The sequence below is a fragment of the Marmota marmota genome, unplaced genomic scaffold (genome assembly GCF_001458135.2).
Source record: "Marmota marmota marmota unplaced genomic scaffold, marMar, whole genome shotgun sequence".
NCBI classification, from domain to species: domain Eukaryota; kingdom Metazoa; phylum Chordata; class Mammalia; order Rodentia; family Sciuridae; genus Marmota; species Marmota marmota.
In genome coordinates, this window is record NW_026000185.1 from 11,178,736 (window position 1) to 11,184,735 (window position 6,000).

The following is a 6,000-nucleotide window of genomic DNA, read 5'->3' on the forward strand; positions in this document are numbered from 1 at the left end:
ACCCCCGGGGGCTCCACTCTCTAGGTGTGCTTCCTCCTGCTCAGGAAGATCCCTCTCCAGACCCCTTTAAGGCTTCCTTGTCCTCAAAGCCTGACCCTTGGCCTCCTGCTCTCTCCTCTCCCGGGATCTCCTGCACACCTTGGAGAGCCATCAATATGCGGATGCACCCAGGACAGTTTCTGCAGCCTAAACCTCTCTCTGAAGCTCAGATGCATTTCTCTGACTGCTTCTGGAGGCTCTCCACTTGAATCTAGAACAGGCACCTGCAATGTAACCTGTCTTAACTCAAGGACCAGCAACAGGGGCCAAATCCCACCTGCCTTCTGCTTTTGTAAATAAAGGTTCATTGGAAAAGTCACGCGCATTCTCTTACCTATTGTCTGTGGCGTATTTGGTGCTAGGACAGCAGAGTGGAGTGTAGAGAATATGTGGCCCGTGGATTCTAGAATATTTCCTCTCTGGAGCTTGAAGATGAAGTTAGTCAACTCCTCTCCTAAACTGCCCTCAGCTGCCACGTTTTATTTATTTTTTTCCATTTCAGGAAAGGGCACCACCCAGCCCCAAGGTTGTCCTAAGACGAGTCCTTGGCCCTTCTGTTCCACGTGGTGCCCCTTCAATTTGCAGGTCTGAAGTGCCCACCTCCTACGTTTCCCTAGGACCTGGCTGCTCTGGGGTGGCCACTCTCAGCTTTTCTCGGTCAGCGGCAGCAGCAGTGTCCTGAGTGGCCCCCAGCGCTGGTCTCCCGGGTTCATGCTCTCTGCAGCTGCCCGGGATTCTCTGAATGATGCCAACCTCTGGTCCCTCCTCCAAGTCATTCTCACAGCCTCTTTTGTGTGGTTAAAAGTCCCCTCCGGTCTGCTCTTCCACACGTCAGTCTCCTCTGTCCCCCTCCCCTCCACCCCTCTTGATGCTGGGACACCCACTCTCTTCTGGGTTCTCTGGCTCTTCCTGCCATGCTCCCCGACGGCACCTCTCCCAGATTTCCCCACATCGTTCTCGCGGCCGAGAACTACTCAGCTTCCCACCGGCCCTTCTTTCCACGGGGCTCGCCCTGAACCACCCACGTGCTGCCCTCGGGAGCCAGATGATCCTTCTGAACGGTTCGTGTGACAGGTGTGTTGCTTCCCCGTTTGAAGCCATCCGCTGTTTCCCACGGGGCCAGCGGCCAGGTTGGGGGCCCAGGGCCTGGCGTCAGCCCCAGGCGCCCGTCTGCCTCTCCCACCGCCCTTGGCTCGGGCCAGCACTCAAGGGGACAAACAAACTGAGCAGGAGCAGCCGGGGAAGAAGGAAATTCACGCAGAGTGAAGTGTGTGTGTGTGGGGGGGCGTGTCCTTGAGGCCACCATCACCCAGGAGCCAGGTGACCTCAGGACTGTGCTGTGATTGGTGTGGAAGCCACAGGAACCTCAGCTCCATGGTGGTGGCTGGATGGCCCTGAGCCCTGAGCTGTGGGGACGTGGCTGGCCATCTGCAGCTTGAGAAGCCGCAGTGTCACCTCCCACAAGGAGGCTGCCGGCCAGGACTTGGAGGCCTGCCACCAACAGGGTCACAGGACGGGCATCATGGGAAGGCAGAGCACTCAGGACAGCTGCCTTGAGGAGCGAGGCTCAGGTCACCTTCCCTTTCTTGAGCGGCTAAGTCCCTGGTTAACGCAGGGGTGGCAGGCGCTGGGGCGCGTGGAGACTCTGGCCTAGGCACTACCTGCCTTCCAGCGAGGGACATGGAGGTCACAGGGTGTCAAATCTGAACCACTGCAGCCCTGAGCAGCAGCAGTGGCAATAGGGGCCGCCATCTAGAAAGGGACCGAGGGCTTCAGCTGGAGCTGGACGGCTCAGGCCGACAGCCCAACGCCGTCCTCTGGGTGTGGACGCGCCGTCGACTCCCCTCCCGGAGGCCTCAGTGTCCAGGCCTGTAAGACAGAGAACCAGAGGGGCCTCGGAGAGAGGGCGCAGGAGAGTCACTCCTGGTCAAGTCAGAAACAGGAGACGCGAGATGGGCAGGGGCCGGGCCTCGCTGTGCTTCCTGGAGGGCCTGGGGCTGGGTGGGAAAAGGTGAGGCGCACGGCTGTCCCCACGGGGCAGACGCTCAGGGACCGGGTGAACCCCAAAGCCAGCTGAGGCCCCAGTCCCCGAGCTTCCCCAAGATTTCTACTCTTTCTGGTCCCACTGTCACATGTGACTCTCGACACCTGCCCCGTGAGACTCCCATATCCCTCACTGTTCTGTCCCCACACGTCCCTTCCTCTACTCTTGCAAAGCCTGACATGGTGCTTAGGCCCCTCTGCTCCGTGCACCCCAGAAACCAAGCTGCACCACGCCCACAACGAGGCCACTCTCCCAGGATGTCTGTGAGGGTGGCGAGGACTTCCAGCATGGCCACCCACCCAGGTGACGAGGAACCCATTTCCTTCTGCTTTGTTGGGAACTCCAGCGCCCTCCAGACCTCCACCCCAGCGCCCTCCAGACCTCCACCCCAGCACCCCTCCAGACCTCCACCCCAGCACCCCTCCAGACCTCCACCCCAGCCTCCACACAGGGTGGGGAGAGGCCCCAGCTCTTCTGCTGCCAGCTCCAGGGCTCGCAGGCTCTGCAGGGAAGACGACGGGGCTCATCCCCCTTCCTCCTCTGGGGAATGAGACCCTGCAGGATTGGGACGTGGGAAGGGGAAGCTGGGGGCTGTGAGGAGGCAGGAAGGCCACCAGGGCCTCCATGGAGGCAGGGCTGCCCACCTGAGCCTCAGCATGGGGGCGGTGGGATCCCTTCTGGACCTTCATGCAGAGAACTGCCGAACAGGCAAAGACTAAAAACAGTCTGAAATAAAATTAATTAAAAATGAAACAAATGATTTAAAAAATTAAAATAAAAAATAAGAACAGTCGGGCTGGAGACACAGCTCAGTTGGAAGAGAGCTTGCCTCGCATGCACGGTCCTGGGTTCCTTTCCCAGCGCGCGCGCGCGCGCGCACACACACACACACACACACACACACAAATAAGAACAGTCAAAAAGAAAAAAATGTCTAACAGGAAAAAATAAAGAAGGGTGTTTTCTAGCTCCTGGCCTGGGATGTCCCCAAATTAGGGATAGCACTGGGTTCAGGAGCTATCATCTGGACCCTGTGTCTCTTGACCACTCCTCCTGGCTTCCCTTGGGGACCACACACACAGGATGCCTATGCTGTAGCCACTGTATTTGGTGTCAATACTTTTATGTTTGCACGATGACAAAATCCACTGATGACACACTTCTCGGAATGTGGCTCATCCTTTAGTGACGTGTGACTGTGTTTAAAGAGTACAGGACTTCTCACGTGGCCGCCTGACTCACTGAGCGCTGGTTTTGGTGTTTCATATTTGATCACCTCCCTCCCTCTCTGTATACCCACTTGCTTTTGCTTTTCCAGAATGACCTGACTTAATTGCAAACATAATGTCACCGTACCTTTAGATCCTTCAGTGTGTGCCAAAGAACGCAGGTGTTCTTGTTCTCTTTCATAATCATCAAATTTCATTGGTAGAATTGCCCAGGACTCAGACTTGGTCAGTCGCCCCTGGATTTTCCATCATGACAATTCTGCCCTCCCAAGTCCAGGATGTGATCTAGTGTGGAGTTGCTAAGTCTTTTTCCAAAGTCTCCTTCAGTCTGACGGACCCCCCACCCCCCAGGCGGTCCTGTCTCTCATGACCCTGGCGGTTTTGAAGACCTCTGCCCTGTGGCCTTGCCCACAGAACCTCTGTGTTAATCACAGTGCCCTGGTGATGCTGGTGGCCCCTCTTCAACTTCGCCACCACCATCACCTGGAGGCGTCTTCCCGTCTGCAAAGGGCCCTGGTGTGCAGCTGCCATCAGGGAACCAGAACCGTACAGCTGGGCCCACCTTGCTCATCCGGGCCCCACATCTGGCTCATGCCTGGCACCCAGAGGGAGCTCAACTGAACCTGGACTTGGGCCAAGGCTTAACCTCCTTGTCTCCTTCTCCCTCTGTAAACCTGTGTGGGGCGGAAAGCGGCTGATCCAGAGCCCTGCAGCTTTGCATCTTGGCTGTCAGCCTGGGTGTAGCCAGGACCCTTCTGCCCCATTCCTGGACCTGGATTGGATGTCTTGGGCCTGTAAATTCAGCCAGTTGCTCATTCCTCAAATGCTTAAGGACTGTCTGTGAGGCAGGATGTGGGATTTTCTTCTAGCCAGTGGGACATGGCAAAGACAGAAGAAGTCACCACCCTGACGAGGTTGCTTTATGCCGCCGCGGGGAGGCTCTCCTCACTGGCCTGGTGAATCAAGCGGCCATTCTGAGGATGTCCATGCTGCGGGAACTGTGGATGGCCTCCGGCAGAGGCCAGCAACGAGCTGGAGCCCAGAGCCACACAGAGCCTCAAGAAAGTGAATCTGGTCGAATCCTCAAGGAGTACGGAGCGTTCTGTCCCAGTCAAGCCTCCAGATGAGAAACCAGCTCGCGGCATCCTGACGGCAGTTAAGCTGTGCCTGCCCCTGGACCCACACCAACCACGAGACAGTAGCCACACACTGGTGGTGATTTGTCACGTAGCTGCAGAAAACTAACATGGCCTGTTAGTACTGTGAGCCAGACCCCAGGTCCTGGGGAGAGGCAAGTGAATAAAAACCAGACCGTTCCGACCCTCGCCAACCTCCTGGCCTGGTCAAGGGGAACAAGAAGACATATTCCGTGGCACACTGTGAGCGTTACTGCTTCTCATGTGCTATTAAAGACAAGGGCAGTCTCGGAGACTCCAGAGAGTGGCGCTCGACAGGGCTGGCGCTGAGAAGCGGGCGAACTTGCCTGGTCCGCGGAGAGAACAGCAGCTCAGAGGAATCTCCCTGAGAAAACCAGGTGTGTGCTCAGACCCGAGTGCCCGGGGAGCACCAGGGGTACAGATGGGCACGGGTCACAGGTCCTGTGGTCCTTCGGGTGCTTCACTTCTAGTAGCTCATTCACGACGGGAAAGGACTCTCTGAAGTGTTCCTGTTGGCCTCATTTGAAGGTGGGGAGGGAGGCGTGGAAGAGGTAAGTGGAGATTCAAAACAGGCCAACTCTTAGCCACTGCCTGGACTTGGGCCCAGGGGCAGCAGCAGGAGGCTCCCCAGCAGGAAGGCAATGCACAGCCAGGAGGCTGAGAGGAGGCCAGGTCAGAGAGGAGAGCGGGGTGCGCTGCAGGGCTCAGGCCTCGGAGCCCACGAGCGATACCTCACCAGCACCCCCTGCACGGAAGCAGAACAGGAGCTTCCTCCCCGACGTTTCCTTCCCGAGTCCACGTCTGGCTGACACGCAGATGCAGGGGCTCTAACCCACAAAAGGCAAGGGCCCTGCAGTCCCCATCTACACAGCTGCAGCTCTAGAAACTCTTGAGAGGGCAGGAGAGGTGGGTGGCAGGGGTGGGGGGTCCCTCTGTGCTCAAATCCAGCATCTAGAGGTGCAAGGGGAAGAGGCCTTACATGAACTGCCTCGGGTGGAGGGAAGGGACGGTCTCAGGGGTGGTAGTGGGAAAGACTGCCTACGGTCTTCAGGAGATTTCAGTATTGAACTTAAAAAGAAATCGCACCTTATCAAGAAGTAATTTACTCAAGCCTCCCCCAGGTCCTTCCATAGTGTCACCAGGGGTGGGGGTGGCAGGGGGACGCAGGCTGTCCTGCTGAATCTGAGGAAGAAGCCTCTTCCCAACTGGCTGATTCCCACGGCAGGTTCAGCAGTGACCAAAAGCTGAGGCAGTCAGAAGGCGGACTTCCTTCTGGGAGCGAGAGCCTAGGAACTGCCCCAGTGTTCTAGCTGGAAGGTCTGTGTGGCTATCGGGTTTCTCCATCCTGATATAAAACTGGAACCAAAACTGGAAAAGTTCAAATGTCACACCAGCCTCGGGGGCTCTCCATCCCACACTGACCTGATGCTCAGGAGGGGTGAGAAGTCAGGGAAGTCGAGATGAAGAAGTCAGACTTAGGATCATCATCCCTCCCACAGAGAGACGAAGCACTCACTCGGAAACCCCAGGC